This window comes from Hordeum vulgare, chromosome 2H, assembly GCF_904849725.1.
Source record: "Hordeum vulgare subsp. vulgare chromosome 2H, MorexV3_pseudomolecules_assembly, whole genome shotgun sequence".
Taxonomy (NCBI): Eukaryota; Viridiplantae; Streptophyta; class Magnoliopsida; order Poales; family Poaceae; genus Hordeum; species Hordeum vulgare.
This window is the reverse complement of record NC_058519.1, coordinates 657,245,955-657,259,369: the sequence shown is the minus strand read 5'-3', so window position 1 is coordinate 657,259,369 and position 13,415 is coordinate 657,245,955.

The window sequence follows — 13,415 nt, the reverse complement described above, 5'->3', positions numbered from 1 at the left end:
CAATTAAACTTGATGAAGGATAAGCATGACATAATTCTTATTCTTGTTCATAAGTAATCTGAATTCTTCTTCCGGAGTGGCTCATGGTTTCAATTCTTTTCTCGTGTGCTATCTTTCTTTTCCGGAGTTCCAAGTTCTTTTAAGTATCTCTTTGTGATGCTTCATCTAAATCTTGGCAAGGTCATAATCTTATTCTTTTCTACCTTGATATCTTTGCATCATTCATTCGTATACGGAGGTCCTTCTTGGTGGTTCATCAAGGTTTCAATCCATTTTCAAGTGTTCTTCAAGATTCTTGTTGGAGAACCTCAAGTATCCTTTCTCTTGCATTTATATGTGCAATTGTTCTTCCTTTATCCTTTGAGGTGGTATTATAGCATTCTTGTTAGTGTAGGAGCCTCGAAGAGTTTTCCTTTCAAGAATGAGATAATTTAAACCACCAATTCTATGATCATGAGATATTTCAACCCATGATTTCTTCATTGAGCTATCTTGGTTTGGATTCACCTAAAGCTTTTCCTATGGATTGTTGCTATCATGGTGCTTGTCATTAATCCAAGTTCTCAATGTATCCTCTTGGTGTAAGAAATTGTTCATATCTTGTTTCTCCCAATCAACCCTTGTTTCTGTTAGTGGCTGGTTCTCACTTCATTAGTTTGAAAGGTTTCCATAAGCCCACTACTATCTTGTTCTTTTCGTTGTTGTTTTTCCAACAACTCCGTCCAATTCTTCTTGCAAGGATGCTTGCCAAGTTCATTGGAGTTAGTAGTTGTCATTCTCTCTTCATTCTCTTCTTCCATATAAGCTAGTTCCGATTCTATTGTTCTCGAGGCATTGTGATGTTGCTCTTTTGGGTCTATCATGTTGTTCTATCAAGATCATGGTGTTCCCTTGTTCTATTTAGTTGTCTGTTGTGAATGTTGTCTAATTCTCTCTTCTTATCGAATTTTTTGTCCCATTTTCCTACCGAAGTGCTGCCGAAATTTTCCGTGAATTCTTTGTTGTTTCTCTTTTCATTCCTCATCTCTTTGCAACCTTCAAGATCGTTGGTTTCACTCCTTTGTCAAAGAAGCAATTAAGTTTTTACCTCGTGTTCTTTCTCATCCTCTCCCCCTTTCATTCTTGGATCTCGGGGCGAGATCCTCTTGTAGTGTAGGAGAGTTGTGACAGCCCGATGCCGACGTTCCCGAAGATTCCCCTTCTATTCCGTTTTCGTTGTGTGACTATTTTTCTTTTCTCGCATCATCATTGCATCATTCGCATCATCTGCATTGCATCGGCATCTCCGTTGCCACCAGTTTTCAAACTTGCATCCGTTAGTAGTTGCCGGTTATCGTCGTTGTTCGTTCCGAGCCTGAGCGCACTCGCACGCGCCCGCGGCATCGGTCGAAACCCTGTTTTAAAAATGTGCGTAAAACTTTCTCTGATCGAGGTGAAAATTGACGTGCGGTCTTAATTAGTTATAGCTAGGCCGCCTGTCGAATTTCGTCGCGATCGGAGTCCGTCTGGTACCCGAACGGTCGACCGTAGCGGCACCATCTTCGGTTATTCATTGGATGTTTTCGGGGTTTTAAATACCGTGTTGTCGCGCCGCGCTACTTCCCTCTCATCTCTGTCTAAGCCACTCTGCACGACCCATCTAGCCAAACCTAAACCTAGGACACTTCCGGAACCGTCTGATCTCGATCGAACGGCCCCAAAACGGTCTCTATCCCTAAACCTAGCCCCTCTTGCTACAAAAAGAAAGGCTAGCCCTTTCTAATCTGTCCTAACCCTAGCCTCCTTGGGATCCGCGCCCAGCCAACCAGCTCCCCGCCGCCTCCTTCCCTGTCTCCTTCCTCGCGCGGCCCTCCCAGCCCAGATCGGGGCCCGCCCGAGCCCATCGGGGCCCGGAGCAGCCCGACGTCGCGCCGCCACCCGAGCTGTGCGTTCTCCCCTGCTCCTCCCGAGCTGCTTGTGCAGCCGCAGGAGGCCGTCCTCGCTGCTGGTTCCCTCGGGCCACCGCCTCTCCTCCTGCCGCCGCCGGATCCGAGCGCTGCTCCTTCTCCCGAGCGCCGCCTCCGGTCTCCCGCGCCGCCCCGCCGCCAGCGCCGCCCCGCCGCCAACTGCAGCTGCGTCGGATGCCGGTGAACCTCGCATGCACCTCGTCGCCGCGCTGCCGACTACCGTCGCCGCGCTGCCGACTGCCGTTGCCGCTGCACGGACCGGGCCGCCAGATCCGCCGTCGCCCTCGGTTCCCGTCGCCGGAGCCTCGACCGCCTCTCCCCGTCGCGGCCGTCCCAGCGCCGCCGCCGCCGCCTCTCTCGGTCTCGTTGAGATCGGGACAAGGGAGCGCCCCAGCGCTCGCTAGCGCCCGCGTGGGCCGGCCTCCCGCGCTGGCCGCCTCGGCCCACTACCAGGCGCCCCGCGCGAGCCTTTCTGCCTCCGTGCATCATGGGCTTTGCCCCATGAGGTGAGCATCCCTCCAGCCCGTCTATTCCCCGCCCCCGGCGATAGTTAGCTATATTGCGCTGCCTGTTCGGCCTGTTAGTATATTTAGGAGTTTTTGGAATTTATTTAAATTCTAGAAAAAATAGTAATATTCGTTCGCCCGTATCTTTTTATTCGTAAGTCGGATCGGAAGTGTAGTATATGGATTTCGTGTAGGGTTTTGCATAGATTACGAATTTACAACATGCATAATTATTTGACGTAGTTTTACGTGCCAAACGCCTTGTTTTGCGTGTTGTTTCACTAGGATCCGTTCCTAGTTATTTCTCGTGTGTGTCCGGACTGCCCGTATACCGTAGTATAAATGCCTATGTTTTAGGGACTAGTTTTCCATGTATTTTAGAGCGGTCATTTGTATTTTTGCGTGTAGGGATTTGCCTCTAGTTTATTTTCCCGTATATAGGTTATTTTCCCGCATTAATGTGTGGCTTTATTTTGTTGTGCAACCCCACATATTTTATATGTTTCCGGGGTAGAAAATCCCATGGATTTTTCTGTGCAATTAGTTTTAGCATTAGAGCAAGTTAGTTCGCGAGATATTTTGCCATGTTGCCCTCTTGTTTATTTCGTAGGATTTATTCCGTGCCCCGTTTGCTTAAGTTGTCAACTAGGGAATTGTTCTTAGGTGTTTAGATTAGCCTCTGGTATTTCTAGTCGCAATAGAAATGCATGTTTAGGTGTGTTTTGATTGCCCTCAAGTTGCTAGAAATAGTGCTGATTTGGAGGAGCTGAAATATTTCTAAGTCTGGGATCTGTTATTATTTTGTTGATGTCTTGACCTGCTTGCATCTTGTGATCTGTAGCTCTTTTGAGGTTGGTCCAATGGAGTTAGTTGTACCCCTTGTGTTTCTCTAGCATGCTGTAAATTTTAATGCCATTTGGAGTCCTGTAGATATAGGTTTTGCTGCTGTCAATATAGCTTCAGATCGAAAACTGCACTTTCATGAGGTGTAATTTTCACTAAGTCTGAAATAGTGTGTGAGATGCCATTTTGTGTCTTCTTTTTCTAGTGCTCCTTGCTGCCATGCTAGTTGTTGTTAGTTGTTTGTAGTAACGCTTCTTTCCCTCTTCCGTGCCATGCCTTGCTTGAGCATATCGGAGTTGTGTAGCCGTAGTTGTGGGGTGTAGAAAGTGCTATGTGTCTAATTTTGGCAGGTTATAGTCATTTCTTGTTTTGCTCGTAGTTTTTGAACCGTAGCTCCGATTTGATCGTGTCCTACATGAAACTTGCTTAGAGTCTTGTGTAGTTTCATTTTCTCTTGCTGTATGTATGTTTTGAAGTACTTGTAGCTGTCTTTGCACACATATTGCATTCATGCCATCATATCTTGCGGTGATTGTAACTTTTGATCCGTAGCTCCGTTGGAGATGATCTCTATGTGTAAATTGCTTGCCATGACGCGTAGAATCACGTGAACCTATTTGTTTTGCTGTTTAACAACTAATTGAATGCGTTAGTTCAGATCTGGACAGAATTGTAAATTAACATGTGAGGTCGTCTCGGAGGTGCTATATGTCATTTCCGACCTCATTTAAAATGCCTAGATAGGTAGATTAAGTACGCTTCACCTCTTGCCATGTTTAATCATATTTAATATTGCCGTGTACCTAACCGGGAGTGAACTAAATAATTCCTATGTGGGGTTTCGTCAATATGCAACCCGTTGCATATTGAACTTCACTTAATGTGTAGCGATTGATTGTGTGATTTGTCATGTCGTGACTTGCTTGCTTTCAGTTGCTCATGCATCATATGTGTTGTGCATCGTGTGGTGAATTCTCTGTGTTGATGCTTGTTTCCGGTTTTTCCCGTCTCGTTACAGTTCCGCAAGCGTGTCGGATTGTGAGGACCCGTTCGACTACGTCGGTTCGTCTCCTTCACGGAGGCATTCTTCTTCCAAGCGGGATCTCAGGCAAGATGATCATTTCCCCAGATACCATTACTATCATTGCCATGCTAGTTATTTCGATGCTATCGATTATGTCTCGCTGCCTACCACTTGTTAAATATCGGCCTCTCAACAATGCCATGATAACCTTCAACCTGTTCGACCTAGCAAACCACTGATTGGCTATGTTACCGCTTGCTTATCCATGTTGTTAGCGTTGCTAGTTGCAGCTACAGATGCTTCCATGTGAAAGCATAGGTTCCTTGTTATATCACCGTATTAATGCTATTTAATTTAATGGACCTATATACTTGGTAAAAGGTGGAAGGCTCGACCTTTCTAGCCTGGTGTTTTGTTCCACCTTTGCCCCCTTAGTTTCGGCTACCGGTGTTATGTTCCATAAATGACCGCTCCTAACACGATCGGGGTTGTTATGGGGACCCCCTTGATAATTCGTTTTAGATTAAAGCTGGTCTGGCAAGGCCCAACTTTGGTACTACATTTGCCTAATCACATAATAAAATTGCATAGGGACTTCCCGGGCCCCGAGGATAATTTAATCAACCCCCGGGCCAGTGCTCCTCATGAGTGTTGGCCCCACCTGAGCGATGTCCGGCGCCCCTTTGGTCACCCGGAGGTTTAGCGATCCCGACGTCTAGCTCATCCGCCGTGTCCTAAGAACGAGGTACGCGACTCCTATCGGGATCGTCGACACGTCGGGCGGCCTTGCTGGATTAGTTTTACCTTTGACGAGATATCTTGTGCATCGGGATTCCGGTGATGATTTGGGTAATCTCAGAGTTGAGGTTTTCCACTAGGGAATCCGACGAGATCGCGAGCTTCGTGATTGAGGATTTCTATGCGGCTTGTGGTAATTTGTGATGGACTAGTTGGAGCACCCCTGCAGGGTTAAATCTTTTGGAAAGCCGTGCCCGCGGTTATGTGGCAACGTGGAAGCTTTGTTTAACACTGGTTCTAGATAACTTGAAGTTAACTTAGTTAAAATAAGCCAACTGTGTGCGTAACCGTGACTGTCTCTTTCGTGAGTTCTTTCTCCGTTCAAGGACACGGTGGGGTTATGTCTGACGTAGGTAGGTGTTCAGGATCATTTATTTGATCAACAATAGTTCACGTCCGCTATGCGTAGATCTTCCCCCTCTTACTTCTGGTACTCGTAAGTTAGCCACCAAATATATGCCTAGTCGCTGCTGCAACCTCACCACTTAACCTTACCTCGCCCATTAAGCTTTGCTAGTCTTGATACCTTTGGGAATGAGATTGCTGAGTCCCCTATGGCTCACAGATTACTACAACACCAGTTGCAGGTACAGGTAAAGGTTACTTGACGCGAGCGCGTTGATTGTTCATTTGGAGTTGCTTCTTCTTCTTCTTCATCGATCTAGGATGGGTTCCAGGCCGGCAACCTGGGATAGCAAGGATGGACGTCGTTCTTATTTTTCTCGTTTGTTTTCGTCCGTAGTCGGACCCTGCTCTTACTCTTGATGATTATGTAATGTACTGATGTGACTCTGATGTAGCTTGTGGCGAGTGTAAGCCAATTCTATGTATCTCTTCTTTTCAGTACATGTACTTGTAACGATATCCATTCTTGCGACACGACGAGATGCGCTTCTATCCCTGACGAGGCCCTCGTGCCAAATTGAGGATAGGGTCGCATCTTGGGCGTGACAAGCTCATCCTTTCAAAATCCCATGATAGGAGCTTTTTGGAATATTAGGGGGTTAGGACAACATGGAAAACTACAGTGCCTAGGAGACTTTATTAGTAGACACAAAATTGACTTTGTGGGTTTCTTTGAAACCAAAAGAGAGAATATTGATAACCACAATTTGGAAACCATTGCTAGTGGGAGTGATTTTTGCTGGCATATTCTCCCTGCAATTAATACTGTTGGTGGCATCCTGGTGGGCCTTAGAAATGATGTATTTGAGATCATTGGTGTTATTAACAAAAAATTATGCATGATAGTTATTGTTAAGAATAAAGATGATGGTTTCTTATGGCACTTTGTTGCGATTTACGGTACTGCCTACAATGAGCACAAAATTGAATTTATTGTTGAGTTGCATGATGTCATGCATCAGGTGTCCTATCCTGTACTCCTTGGTGGAGATTTTAACCTAGTTAGGTCTGTTTCTGACAAAAATAATGGGCTGATTAATAACCAGTTTTCTTATTTGTTCAATGACTGGATCAACAAATGGGGCCTCATGGAAATTAAAATCGCCAATAGGAGCTATACTTGGAGCAACAACCAAGATGATCCTATTTTTGTGATGATTGACCGTGTTTTTGTGTCCACATCTTGGGATGCTCATTTTCCCCTATCTGTCATTTCTGCTCTCCCACGTGTTGGGAGCGACCATACCCCGCTTCTTTTAGATACTAAGGCTAGGAGGGTTACCTCCCCCAAACCATTTCGATTTGGGAAATGGTGGCTGGATCAACCTGACTTCAAAGACTTAGTTCACAGAACTTTGGCAAATACTCCTTGCCTAGATGTGGCTGTTGATAACTGGTTGAATAAGACTAGAATTTTATGGAAAAAGATTAAGGGCTGGAGTATTAATTTAGAGGCTACTTTGAAGAGAAAGAAAAAAGATCTTCTACAAGAATTTGATATCCTTGATGTCTTCTCTGAGTCTAACCGGTTAGATGACGCTGATAGGACCCGTATGGAGGAGATTAAGAAAGAATTAGATGAGATCTGGAAAAAAGAAGAAACTGCTTTGTGGCAGCGTTCCAAAGATAGGAGGATCAAAGATGGTGACAAGAACAATAAGTACTTCCATGCCTTAGCTAACCATCGTCATAGGAAGAACCACTTGTTTGAATTGAATGGTGATGATGGACCTGTTCATTCTACCAAAGAGATGTTGGAGGTTGCCACATCATTCTATAAAAATCTTTTTGGATATGAACAGAAACACAATATAAGTCTGGGCCCTTCCTTTTGGAAGGAAGATGAATTGGTGACTTCGGAGGAAATGACTCATTACAGAAAAAAAAATCTGAGGAGGAAATTAAGAATGCCATCTTCAGTTCTTATGCACATGGTGCACCAGGCCTAGATGGTCTCTCGTTTTTATTCTACCGGGTTTTCTGGGAACTGATTAAAAACGACTTCATGGCCATGGTAAGGATTTTGAAGAGGGTAAACTTGACATCTATAAGTTGAACTTTGCCATAATTGTGTTAATTCCTAAAGAAGTAGATGCCAAGGATATGAAGAAATTTAAACCTATTAGTCTAGGGAACCGCGCGGTTAAGATTCTAACTAAAGCCATGACTACAAGGTTATCTCCTATTGGGGATAGATTGATCTCCTCAAATCAAACTGTTTTTATTGAAGGGAGATTTATTCTTGAGAGTGTGGTGTTAGCAGATGAAGTAATTCATGAAATTAAGCGATCCAAAACTCAAGGGCTTGTGTTCAAGCTAGATTATGAAAAAGCATATGATAGAGTGAGTTGGGAGTTTCTATTTGAAATGCTGAGATCTAGGGGTTTTGGATTCAGGTGGATATCCTCGATCAAAAGTGTGATTCTTAGAAGTACCTTTAGTGTCCGCATTAATGATGTGACTGGTCCCTATTTTTTGGGTGGTAAAGGCCTCAAGAAAGGGGACCCAATCTCTCACCTTCTTTTTAATCTAGTTGCAGATGTGTTTTCCAAAATGTTGATTAAAGCTTCCCAACAAAACGTAATTTCGGGGCTTCTGCCTCATGTCATTAATGGAGGGATTATTAGCTTACAGTATGCTGATGATACTTTACTTTTCTTAGCAAATTCCTGTGACAAAGTTAGAAACTTCAAATGGATCTTATCTTGCTTTGAAAACCTTTCTGGGATGAATCAATTTTCATAAGAGTGATCTGCTGACAATTAACATTGAAGAAGAGATGACTAAATCGTTTGCCCACATCTTTAGTTGTAAGATTGGTTCCTTTCCCATCAAATATTGAGGTGTGCCACTGCATTTTGACAAATTGCGTAGAGAGGACCTTCAGCCAATCATTGATAGGATTATTAGTTGCATTTCTGGCTGGTTGGGTAAACATCTTACTTATAGAGGTAAGTTGATTCTGCTATGTGCTTGCATAGTTAGTATCCCTTCTTATCTTATGGCGGTTATTAAATTCCCCAAATGGGCAATTGATGCTATTAATTCGCAGATGGCCCATTTTTTCTGGGGGAATACGAGAGACCAAGATAAGTATCATTTGGCCAACTGTGGGCTGATTACCAGGAATAAGTCCTTTGGGGGTATGGGGATTCCTAACCTAAAGGAGTTTAATATGTCCCTTTTAGCTTCTTGGGGGAGGAAGTTTGTTGATACCCAATGAAAAGATTGGAAAGAAGTTATTTCTTTCAAATATAACACTGAATCTCCTAATATTTTTTGGTCTAAAGCTGACAATGGTCCTTCTTTTTGGAAGAGTGTAACTTGGGCTTTAAATGCTTCTAGGAATTTTTAAAAGTGGAATGTTGGTAATGGTAAAAACATCAAATTTTGGCATGATTTATGGGTTGGGGATTGTTCCCTAAAGGTTTAATTCTAGGAGCTGTTTCTATATGTAACCAACCTGATTGCACTGTCTCTCAGGTGTGGAATGGAGTAAACCTTAAACTTTCATTTAGGAGATGTGTGGACTAGGGGCTGGATAAATGGAAACAATTGCTGGAAATTGTTCAGGATGTTACTTTAACTGAGGCCCCTGATACCCCCATTTGGTTGTTGGAAAAAGGTGGGGTTTACTCGGTTAAATCTTTCTATAACACTATTAATTTTAGGGTAGTGGTCTCTACCATTGGTGATAAGCTTTGAAAAATTCTTTGTCCACAAAAGATCCATGTGTTTCTTTGGTTGAGTGTTTATAACAAAATATTAATCAGAGACAACCTAGCCAAACGTAAGAGTGTTGATGATCTTACTTATTTATTCTGCAAGGAGTTGGAATCTGTACAACACCTGTTTTTTGAATGTGTGTCTACTAGATGTGTTTGGAGACTATTTGCTGAATCTTTTCAAATACGCAATATCTCTTTCTTTACTGATATATGTGCCTTGTGGCAGCTTCACAAGAAAATGTCTGTGCAAAATATGATTGTTGCTGCCTCCTTATGGAGTATTTGGAGACTGACTAATGATTTCTGTTTCCAGGGCCGATCTTGGAGAGGTCTGGGTTGCGTTCTTGTGAAGCTTCGAAGCTTTCTTCGGCAGTGGGCTGCACTTGAGGAATTGCTTCGTCAGTTCATCGCTAAGCTGGACAAGTTCAGGGGAGAGCTGCTGCGCATCGCATGGTTGCCAAACTGAGAGCAAACTAAATAATCTCGTCTGTAATATGTCCAGCTCGTTCCTGCTTTTGAACTTTTTCGCTAGCTCTTGAATGTTTCCTGGGAGTTGCTGTCGCTATGATGGTGTTTTGGTATGGATGTAAAAACTGATGACTTCGTTGCTTCATTCAATAAAAATGGAGCAGGTGGAAACCCTTTTTATTCAAAAAAAAAGAGTAGAAACACATCTAGAGATGAATTATTAAACAGAGTCAATACGCACATGGTCGAAATCTTACATAGCAAATCGATACAATAGGTCCACATCTTACATAACTGATCGAATACTTGAACAGACAAACAACTACTGGCAAAACAGAGAAATAAACAGACATAACAGGGCAGTGGGTATCATGTTTCATAACATTCACGCCTGAGCACCATCGAACATCTATCCCTCTCACAGAATAACCTTGTTGGTTTGAAGAATAGGTGACCAAGCAATGGTAATCTTCACCGTAGAGCCGTGAAGGACACATTCATGTTCACTTATGCCGCAATACTGAGGCTTGACCAAGAAATCAGCTTTCACAGAAACTTTAGGAGGAGAGTCTGAGTAGGCTTCTATGAGAACATTCAAGGTTTCTTCCAATTCTTCAGAATCATCACCAACTTTCCTTAATTCAACAGAAACAATATGCCTTGACAGATCAAGGTAACCATATTCTTCACCTATTCGCATCTTCCCACCATCACAATAACGAGAATCAAGCAACACAACTTGGGTGGGCGGGGCACTGACTTGACCTCCATGAGGTGGTGAGGAGCAAGCAACTCGGCCTCCATGAATGAACGGGGTTGTACTGCCTTCCACAAAGCCACCGTCACGCAAGAAAGTTGCTTGGACTGATTCACGGTATAGTTGCTGCAGGGTTAACTCTGTTGTGCATAGACGGTTCTCCAAGGTAAGAGTATATAAACCATCATCGGCATGATAGTGACTGTGCTGGCATCTCTTAGTTATCAACACTGTGTCCTCGGACTCTGAGGGGCCCTTAAGTTTTAATTGGACTTCAAGGCCAACATGGTCCTCAGCCAAAATTGCACGAGATGGGCCAGTCAAGCACAAGAAGGGTTTCTGCAGGCATCATCATTACACATGCTTGATCGCAACGAGCCAATAGATCAACAAACTAAGATGCATGAAACAGTAAAGAGATAAAAAGGAAAATTAACAGAATACGACGCTTACTTCTTGAGTGATCTCTTGGAAATTCTCCCTTTCCCGCAAGAAGAGAATATTGCGTCTGCGGTCGACACTGTCTCGTGCAGCGACGAGGCCGAACACTTTGAGTGGCCATTCCAGGAGTGGCCATTGCAGGTCCAAATCGATGTTGGCAATTTTGAAGGAGAAGATCTGTAAGGTGATCTCGTTGGAAGCAAGACCGGGTGGGATCTGTCTGGGCGTGTAGTGTGTAAAGTGCATGGGGCTCACTAGGGCTGCACGCACAATTTTGTCAACAAAAATAAGTTAGTATACATATTGATCCTACTAAACCAAGAATTTGATTGGTACTTTGTACAAGGAAGGTAGGAATCTGCTGGTTGGCAATTAGAGAACAAACAAGCAAACAAACAATGCTGTGTGATTAACTAACTAAGAGTGTTGGCCATATATATCTTACTTATGTGTCTGAAGTGTCCTACTAAATTTGTCATGCCTTGACAATAGCCCTCGTAGTCGCTCACGTCGAACTCCATCTCCTTGCGGGCCTTGTCCTTGTTATCCAGCTTCTGATACTCGTGCCAGAACTTGATCCTCTTGTCCCTCTCCTGCTCCATAGTCAGCTCCGACTCCTTCTCATCTGGGTATTCGTGACAGAAAGGGTCCAGTTCCGATTTGATCTTGGACATGTCACTCCGCATATCGGCTAGCCGCTGTAAGATGCCGGACTGCGGGGCCTTGTCTTCATCTTTCAGCGTCTCCTTGATGCTGCAGATAAGTGGGGCTGATGGTATGATCCTGTAATTGATAAAAGTGACCATATCGTCCATGTGCGTACAGAGCTCCTTGATCTCCTGCTCAGAGATGATGGAGTTTGATTTGCCTAGTCGTCCATCTGAACCTCCCCCTCCCCCGGATTCTCGATCTGCTGATTTGATTTGCCTCCGTTCATCTTGTGCTGGTCGTCCCCCTCCCCCGGGTTCTCGATCTGCTGATTTGATTTGCCTCCGTTCATCTTGTGCTGGTCGTCCCCCTCCCCCGGGTTCTCGATCTGCTGATTTGATCTGCCTCCGTTCATCTTGTGCTGGTCGTCCCCCTCCCCCGGGGTCGTCTGGTTCTCGATCTGCTGATTTGATTTGCCTCCGTTCATCTTGTGCTGGTCGTCCCCCTCCCCCGGGGTCGTCTGGTTCTCGATCTGCTGATTTGATTTGCTTCCGTTCATCTTGTGCTGGTCGTCCCCCTCCCCCGGGGTCGTCTGGTTCTCGATCTGCTGATTTGATTTGCTTCCGTTCATCTTGTGCTGGTCGTCCCCCTTCCACGGGGTCGTCTGGTTCTCGATCTGCTGATTTGATTTGCCTCCGTTCATCTTGTGTTGGTCGTCCCCCTCCCCCGGGGTCGTCTGGTTCTCGATCTGCTGATTTGATTTGCCTCCGTTCATCTTGTGCTGGTCGTCCCCCTCCCCCGGGGTCGTCTGGTTCTCAATCTGCTGATTTGATTTGCCTCCGTTCATCTTGTGCTGGTCGTCCCCCTCCCCCGGGGTCGTCTGGTTCTCGATCTGCTGATTTGATTTGCCTCCGTTCATCTTGTGCTGGTCGTCCCCCTCCCCCGGGGTCGTCTAGTTCTCGATCTGCTGATTTGATTTGCCTCCGTTCATCTTGTGCTGGTCGTCCCCCTCCCCCGGGGTCGTCTGGTTCTCGATCTGCTGATTTGATTTGCCTCCGTTCATCTTGTGCTGGTCGTCCCCCTCCCCCGGGGTCGTCTGGTTCTCGATCTGCTGATTTGATTTGCCTTCGTTCATCATCTTGTCCTTGTGAAGCTCCTCATCCGCAACCTCGCCATACTTGAATTGGGTCATCTCTGTATCCTATCCACATGCCCTTCTCTGGCAGCCATCGCAGGTTTGTCCTCCTCCACCTCATGTTCACCGAGTACTTGATCAGAATCCATCCGCTCACCGACCTTGCCGTCCCTGGTAGCCATGGCCTCAGTATGATCCTCCGCGACAATTGAACTTGTACCTGGAGCGCCCAGCTTGCGGATTTTGAATGGCAGAGGGCTCCCCTCCACGACATCTTCCCCGCCGCCATCCGCCGTCGCAGATCTTGTGGGGTCGCTGAGATTGCTATACTCGCCTCCAGCCATCGCAGTTCTTGTGGTGGTGGGGATAGGGGTGTTGACTCCTGAGATTGCTATATTCACCGCCACTCTCTCCCGCGTTAGGGTTTCGATCGAAACGGCCGGGTTAGGGCATCTTCAATGGTTGTATGATCATTGTTGGTAAAATTGCCACATAGATGATTTTGACGACATGACACATAATAAAATAAGAGAGAGAATGGAATCGTATGAACTTGAAGCAACGGTTCACGCACAACCTCCGAGGCAAGCATGGTTATTTCTTCCATGTTTAGTGGACCCGTTTAGTTATTTTACATACGATTAACATACACTCCATTGAAGAGCTTGTATGATGTGCTGTCGGTCGTTGATATGGATATTTATACCAACGATTGA